The sequence below is a fragment of the Borostomias antarcticus genome (assembly GCF_949987555.1).
Source record: "Borostomias antarcticus genome assembly, contig: scaffold_1122, whole genome shotgun sequence".
NCBI classification, from domain to species: Eukaryota; Metazoa; Chordata; class Actinopteri; order Stomiiformes; family Stomiidae; genus Borostomias; species Borostomias antarcticus.
In genome coordinates, this window is record NW_028176819.1 from 1,784 (window position 1) to 10,680 (window position 8,897).

At 47.6% G+C, this 8,897-nt stretch overlaps 1 pseudogene across 1 annotated transcript; it reads left to right on the forward strand.

The window, feature by feature from the left end:
• The first annotated feature begins 4,277 nt into the window (after positions 1–4,277).
• LOC311328129 (neuronal pentraxin receptor-like) lies at positions 4,278–5,046 on the forward strand (annotated as a pseudogene). The gene has a single exon. The product of its transcript is annotated as a neuronal pentraxin receptor-like (transcript).
• Positions 5,047–8,897: the final 3,851 nt, after the last annotated feature.

Sequence of the window (8,897 nt, forward strand, 5' to 3'; positions counted from 1 at the left end):
GAAGACTTTCATGAGAGATGCCATTGATTGCCATTGTAGCCGACGCAGAAAATTCCCTTAAATACCCTGCAATACTGCAATTATAACCGTCCTTTACTCTTGAATTATATATAACTTCATGGAATGAAATGAATTGTAGTGTAACGTCACACCCCCACCTAGCCGTCGAATAGGGTGAGAGCGTATTTTTGAAACGGAGAAAAAAAAACAAAAAAAAGTATATAGATTTGAAGTAGGCCAGGGAATGCTGTTTCCATGGCTATTTGAACGGCACTTTCTCAGCCAACCTGAGTCCACATGTGCTCTCTCTTAGCTTTAGGTGGCTTTGATTTGCCCTACTGTGCAGCACCTGGCGTGACGCAACCAATGGCGTGTTCCCAGAAGTAAACGTGGCGAGCTGTGAAGGCTAAATCATATGCACCTGAAGCTCAAGACCGAAAAAGCAAAGTGGTTTTTAAGAAGGTTCAATACTAGAGGCGGGATATGACTAGATGCCTTCCGTCATTCTCAATTATTCTCCCAAAGTCATTGGAGTTCCAGCTTGTTAAGGGTTAAATGAGGTATTAGCTTTTTTTTTTTTGCACTTACGTCATTGGACTCCGCAATACTGCATTTTTAAGCATTAAGGTTATAGCAACGCACCTGACTGCATCCAAAAAAGACAAAAAAACACAAAAAAGACGACCCTACTCTGGTCTTCATCAGTTAACCTACCTTATATCCAAGGCCTTTTCCTCCTTGCTCTCTCCAACGCACAGGCATATATGAATATTTATATTTATATGCACGCACAATGTTTAAAAGCTGCAAAAGAGAAATACGGAGGAGGAAGCAAGAGAAGATGTGTTAACTTATTGCCGTTCCTTTGCCATAGTTTCCGACGCCTGCCTTTCCTTCAAACCCAACCCCAGATTCCAGAATGTCCGCCAAGACTCTAAACTGACTTTGTTGTTGTTGTTCTTGTTCTAGAACTGTATTTAAGCTGTGGGACTGCATCCGGGGGGCGGAGTCTGATTTTCGAACCCCTGCCTGACCACACCCGTACTCCTCTTGAAACGCGGGACTCCCGGTCCTTCCCAACTCGGGGGTCCACGGGCCGATAGCGCCGAGCGGTCGAACCTCCGAGACGGTAAACGGGTCTAGTGACGGGTTTCTACCCAGGAATCCAGGACCCAGACTCACAACATCCTCTGGTGCTACCCTTCCAGTAAAAGGGTTCCCCCTTTCCATCAACCGCTGTTCCCGTCTGGTGCGTTTCTGCCCCGCCTGGGTCAAACATGTCACGCCCGATACCTGGGCTGCACTTGACTTCCTGTACCCTCGTGCATGACACCAGTGGAGTGGTCCTGCAAGTTCAAACTGAAGTCAAACGCACCTTAAACATCTGACCAGGTGTGCGCTCTCTCTCTGTACAATATTAACAATATGTAAAACTTCCGCATGTGTTGCCTTATAGCTGCTCTGTCCAACTCTTGTACACCACACTTCTTTGGGACGGCATTTTCCTCAACTCGAGTCGATCGCTGTTGGCAAAAAAAACGCCGAAACATACTTTTCACCAGGGCGGTACCCTTTTGTATGCGCGTTGAAGTAGCCTAATCCCGCGCAGGACTTAACGAGCCCTCGCGCTTTTTTTTGTCGTCGTACCCGTATGAAACGCGTGCTTTTTTTTTACCAACAAACTTCTGCCATAACCACGCCCCCGCGAGTTTTCATTGGACAACCCTAAACCTAACCCTAACCCTATCCCTAACCCTAAACCTAACCCTAAGCCAATGAAAACTCGCGGGGGCGTGGTTATGGCAGAAGTTGGTTGGTAAAAAAAAATCACGCGTATGAAACGTTCTCTCCGCGTGAAGCGCGTGCGGTGAGCCGAGACGAGGAGAATGCCGCCCGCCATCGCCATCATCAGTACTGTAGCTAGATGATCTCTAGACGTGGGATACTGTATCCGTACTAGACACGGCGTCACAGACGCATAGGACACCCGTTATCGTACACCTCTTATAATGCTTCATTTCCTAGGCGTGGCCATGGGATCCTATCTGGACGCGCTGCACTGTTAGAACGCTTCGTTTCCCAGCCGGAGCCCGAGCGCGAGGAGTCGTGTTTTCAGCGCGTGCTTTTTTTTACCAACTAACTTCTGCCATAACCACGCCCCCGCGAGTTTTCATTGGACAACCCTAATCCTAATCCTAAACCTATCCCTAACCCTAATCCTAATCCTAACCCTAAACCTAACCCTAAGCCAATGAAAACTCGCGGGGGCGTGGTTATGGCAGAAGTTGGTTGGTAAAAAAAATCACGCGTTTTCAGCGTGGTGTTTTAAATAAACAGTCGATGTAAAAGTTGTTTTTTTCTCTCGTTGAAGGTTGGCACAACTTGACATAGTGGCCTATTATATCTACCAAACAGGGCTCGGACTTGTTTTGGGTTTGTTTTTTTGGTTTTATATTTTTGGGGATGTCATTTTGAGTGCTGGTCATTGTGGCACTAACTGAAGAACAGAAGGAACTTGTCAAAGATCAAACCTTTGTGTACATTGAACCCTGCGAAACCCGTTGCATTTTGATGGATTTTTACTTTCTACTTTTAATACCTTTTGAATTAAGCGTAATGTGATGTTTTGTTTTTGATTGCCATTGTTGTTGTTATAGTTGTTGTCGTTGTTGTTTTTGATAGTCCAGTATGGGTGTGATCGGAAGGGAAGCCCTGGAATAATGAATTTAATAATGTGTCAAGAAAACTGCAAATTGTCTTGTGATAAATGGTAATATGAATTGTGTCGATTGTATTGATGGTCATGATAATGAGCTTGATAATATTGATGACGGCAGTGTAATATATCTGAAGCATGTTTTTGTAAGCCCTTATTGTACAGTGTCAAGTTACCGTCGTTGCTTTCCATGTCTGTTTCTCCTCATCGAGGCTTTTCATTAAAAAAATCCTCTAAAGACAATCGTGTTTGTTGACTTTCTTTGTTGACAAAAAAGCCTCCGTTACCCCCTCTTGGAACCACCCCATGGCATTCCTACACGGTCAGTCATTACCCCCTGGGATTCCATTGGAGTCTCAACCACATTCTGGAATCTTCTGTTTCTATCCTCTGGAGTCCTCAGATAAACAAGGGTGCAGTTCCTTGAATGTCCACACGGTGGCACAGCGCGCCCAGTCCTCTTGCTTCCTCCAATTCGGTTTTCTCCTTTGTCACAAGACTCCTCCTCTCCGCCATCCCCTTCATCTTCTCCTCTCCCCCTTAGCCCTCTCCTCAATCGCTTACCCATCTATTGCCCTGCCTCTCTCTCCTCCCCGCCCGCCTCTCCTCCTCCTGCACCCTCTCCTTCCACCTTTTCTCTCCTCCTCCCCCTCCCCTCTTCTCCTCACCCCCTCCCTGCATATCTTGCAGGCCAGATGGATCAGAAGGGCCTGGGTGTCATCTCAAAGACTCCGACCCTGTGTGTGTGTGTGTGTGTGTGTGTGTGTGTGTGTGTCCGGCATCACCCAGCGACGGATTCATAGGGCAGACATGGAGAAGTCGAGCAATATGGTTTCATACGGCAATATGGTTTCGACGTTTCACATCGTCAGTTTATTATATTACTTTTCACCTCTCTCTCTCTCTCTCTCTCTCTTTCCACCCCTCCCTCTCTTTCTCTTTTTCGCTCTATGGTGTATTTGAATAAGCACTCGGCGTACTCGGTTGTTTATGATCCTCTTGGATAGAGCCGAGTGCATTGCGGCAAAGACATTCATAAGCCTCGAATACGACTCCGTATGTATTACAAGTTATAAGTTATAAGCCACCCTCCACCCGCCCCGGGTATTATAAAACATATATTTCGTAGCCTACTATAATTTCTCTGAGCCTAGTATGACGCAAGCTCACGCCCTCTCTTCCCGGCCCCGCCTACCTCTCACCGTCCCCATGGCAACCGCGGAGGAGAGCAGCTTAGCAACAGAGGGAGAGAGAGAGAGAGGCAGTCTGTAAACCGAGCAGGGCTGGTGGTGCTGCCGCTACATCAATTTTACATGCTAGGGCGGAAAAAAAGAAATAAACGACGCGCGTCTGACATCCACCGACGGTGAATTTGGTCAGAGCCTTTTTTACCCCCGGACATAACCATCTTCCAGTTCAGTTCGATAGTGAATCTGGTAGGCACGATCCATCAGACGAGCGGACGGTGAAAATGATGGAGTGATGCTTGTTAGCATGCTACCTCCCCCTCCTAACGCGCTGTAATCTCTCTCACGTCTCCCAGGTGTCTTCGTAGCGCGCCATGAAGTTCGTGGTGGTGCTGGTCGGCGCCGGAGCGCTGGCCTTCCTCGGCGCGGTCGTCTGCATCATCGCCAGCGTCTACCCGCGGAAAGACGGCGGCGGCGGCGGCGCGCCGTTCGCCGACAACGGCACGCTCGCCTCCGGGACCCTGCTGCGACCCGTGGCTCACGCCGGACCGCTGGGCGCCCTCCACGGCTCGGAGTCGTACGAGGGCGGCGGCGGCGGCGGCGGGCTGGGACTCGGCCTGGAGACTCCCGCCCTCAACGAGCTCAACCCCGGGGAGGTGGCGGCGGGCGGCGGCGGGGGGGGTGGCGGCGGGGGTGGCGCCGAAACACTTCAGCTTCAGCCGGCTCATCTGCACGCCCGTCCCGCCCGGGGACTGCGACGTCCCCAAGCAGCAGCAGGCGGACGAGCCATCCCCGCTTTACGGCGGCGGCGCCGGCGGCGAGGACTGGGGCTACCTGCGCACCAGCGCCGACCAGCTACGGCGGACGGTGGTGCGTCAGAACGACCAGATCCTCATGGACCAGCGCACCATCAGGGAGCTGACGGGCAAGCTGGCGGAGTGCGAGAGCGGCCTGGAGGACCGCGGCGGCACGCCGCCGGAGAGGGGCGTGGGCGTGTGGGCGGGGAACCGACGCCTCATGGCCGGGGACGACGTGGGCTCGCCGTCGGCCGCCGCGCAGCTGCAGACCGCCCGGGCCGTGGAGGAGCTGGAGAGGGCCATCATGGACCTGAAGGACCGCATCGAGAAACTGGAGGTGGGTTGACCGTTGGTCGGTGATAGGCTGATGATAGGCTGATTAATGATAGGCTGATGATTGAACGGCTGATGATAGGTTGATGATAGGTTGATTATAGGTTGATGATAGGTTGATGATAGGTTGATGATAGGTTGATGATAGGCTGATGATTGATAGGCTGATGATTGAACGGCTGATGATAGGCTGATGATTGATAGGCTGATCGATAGGTTGATGATAGGCTGATGATAGGTTGATGATAGGCTGATGATTGATAGGTTGATGATAGGTTGATGATAGGCTGATGATAGGTTGATGATAGGTTGATGATAGGTTGATGATAGGCTGATGATAGGTTGATGATAGGTTGATGATAGGCTGATGATAGGTTGATGATAGGTTGATGATAGGCTGATGATAGGTTGATGATAGGTTGATGATAGGCTGATGATTGATAGGCTGATAGGTTGATGATAGGTTGATGATAGGTTGATGATAGGTTGATGATAGGCTGATGATTGATACGCTGATGATTGATAGGTTGATGATAGGCTGATGATAGGTTGATGATAGGTTGATGATAGGTTGATGATAGGTTGATGATAGGCTGATGATTGATAGGCTGATGATTGATAGGCTGATCGATAGGTTGATGATAGGCTGATGATAGGTTGATGATAGGTTGATGATAGGCTGATGATTGATAGGTTGATGATAGGTTGATGATATGCTGATGATAGGCTGATGATTGATAGGTTGATGATAGGCTGATGATAGGCTGATGATTGATAGGTTGATGATAGGTTGATGATAGGCTGATGATAGGTTGATGATAGGTTGATAATAGGCTGATGATAGGCTGATGATAGGCTGATGATTGATAGGTTGATGATAGGTTGATGATAGGCTGATGATTGATAGGTTGATGATAGGCTGATGATTGATAGGTTGATGATAGGTTGATGATAGGTTGATGATAGGTTGATGATAGGCTGATGATTGATAGGTTGATGATAGGTTGATGATAGGTTGATGATAGGTTGATGATAGGTTGATGATAGGTTGATGATAGGCTGATGATAGGCTGATGATAGGTTGATGATAGGTTGATGATAGGTTGATGATAGGTTGATAATAGGCTGACGATAGGTTGATGATAGGTTGATGATAGGTTGATGATAGGTTGATGATAGGCTGATAGGCTGATGATAGGTTGATGATAGGCTGATGATAGGCTGATGATTGATAGGTTGATGATAGGCTGATGATAGGCTGATGATTGATAGGTTGATGATAGGTTGATGATAGGCTGATGATAGGCTGATGATTGATAGGTTGATGATAGGTTGATGATAGGCTGATGATTGATAGGTTGATGATAGGTTGATGATAGGCTGATGATAGGTTGATGATAGGCTGATGATAGGCTGATTATAGGTTGATGATAGGTTGATGATAGGTTGATGATAGGCTGATGATTATTAGGTTGATGATAGGTTGATGATAGGTTGATGATAGGTTGATGATAGGCTGATGATAGTAGGCTACTGTAGGAGGGTGGACCATACAGTATGCTCAGTTGCACTTATATGTGTTTTCCAGTGTCGCTTCAATATAGTTTGTTTTTAGCCTTTTGGTCTTTAATTTTGTTTAATTTTGATGATTGAATAATTTAGCCTAGTCTACTGATTATGGCTAGTATTTGGAAAAAAAAAGGCATAGGCAAGACACCAGCGCATTATGCAATGATTTCGATTTTTACCCCTGAGATCTTCCCTGAAAAGATCATCCCTACTGTATATCCTACAGTACACAGCTTTCAGTTGTCACAAATAATGTCACAAAAAGAAACGGTACATTCACAACCATCGCAAACAACAAGCAGATGGCCGAGTCCGGGACGGTCCGGTTGGCCCTCGCGCTTCTGGTCACTGCGCACGTGACGCGCCAGGCACGTGCACGTGCACCGTAGGGTAGTATTTCTCTAATGACGTTGACCGATGGGCTTATTGACTTCGGAGCGCCCGACTCGGACCCCCCCCACCCCCTCCTCCGTCTTGCCTTCCTCGTTCCGCATCTCCTCCCGGCGCGAACAAAACAAGCCGCAGTCCCCTCCTCGTCTTCTGCCCCGCCCACCCCCCCACCCAACACACACCGGGGGGGCTTCTCTCACCTGCTCGCTCCACCGCTCTCTAAGGAGCCCCTCTGCATCCGGGAGGGGGAGGGGCTGGGGGCGCATACATTAAAGATGAGAGTACGCTGGCTGGAGAAGTGAGAGAGATGGAGGCGAGGGAGGGGGGGGGGGGGGGTTGTAGAGAGAGTTTAAGCCATAAACTATTGAAGTGTATGTGTGTGTTTGGTCTGTGGTGTGTGTGTGTGTGTGTGTGTTTGGTCTGTGGTGTGTGTTTGGTCTGTGGTGTGTGTGTCTGTTTGTGTGTCTGTGTGTGTGTGCGTGTCTGTGTGTGTGTTTGGTCTGTGGTGTGTGTGTCTGTGTGTGTGTCTGTGTGTGTGTGTGTGGGTGTGTGTGTGCCCTGAATGTGAAGTCTCAGCTAGTACCTTTCCTGTACCCTGCAGTTTCAAAGGATTGAGTGCGTGTTTGTGTCTGTGTGTGTGTGTGCGCACGTGTGTGTGTGTGTGTGTGTGTGAGGAGAGAGAGAGAGAGAGAGAGAGAGAGAGGGAGGGCAGGTTTATAAGCTCAGATACAGCATTTCTCCCTAAAGACCTTGTTGTCAGTATAATATATTAGACTGTCCACTTAGTGTGAATTTATATCCTGGCTGAGTATGGATCCCCCTTCACCACAACTCCTCACTACACTCTCCAATCTCTTCACTTTTGCAGTGTCCTCCTCCTCCTCTCTCTCTCTCTCTCTCCCTCTCTCCCTCTCTCTCCCTCTCTCTCTCTCTCTCTCTCACTCTACTGTAGCTTTCTGACAGTCTGCCACTGCCAGACTTTCGAGATCTCCACCTCCAAAAGTCCCGAGACATCTCCATCAAAAATCCCTTCCCTAGAACAGCGCCGAAAACCAACGCTACCAATCAGAACCCCTCCCTACGAAGGACCCGCCTTATTGGAAATGATGTCCCCCAAACAAACCGGAAAATCAAAACAAAACATTCACCGCCGTAAACACAGTGGATTGGTTCTGCAATGCAGGTTGTTTTCAATCTCTCAAATTGTTTCCACCCACTTTTAGCGAGAACATCTGGACCAACGTCTTCAGTTTCTATCATAGTTGAGCGCAGCGTTTAGAGACTGATTTGTGAGTTCTGCTCTGACTCTTCCTGATTGATTGATTGGTTGATTGATTGGTTGATTGGTTGATTGGTTGATTGGTTGGTTGATTGATTGATTGATTGATTGATTGATTGATTGATTGATTGATTGATTGATTGATTGATTGATTGATTGGTTGGTTGATTGATTGATTGATTGATTGATTGGTTGATTGATTGATTGATTGATTGATTGGTTGGTTGGTTGATTGATTTAGACAAATTAAAATACAGTACACAAACGTGTAAAATTCATAAGGGTATCACAACTTATTTCTTTTGCGGTCCTGAAGTCTAGGCTAGACCCAGGCTGGAAAAAGGAGTGACATGCTACTAATATCCCATTTTTTATTAATACTATATGCCTAATAAAAACATCAGTATTACACAATCATGAAAAACAACCACACAAGTTCAGAAACCAGTCCAAACTTGGAATTGTCCTAAGTAAATATGTTTCACTATACTAATTAGCATCCATCCATTCTCAGTTGTTTTTAAAACTAGAGTATAGACAGATTTAGTTTGGTTTGGGATTTTATTCCACTCCTCCTCCTCAGTATAGGGAAATATACTTCTACCTACTTTGCTTTTTAGATGAGG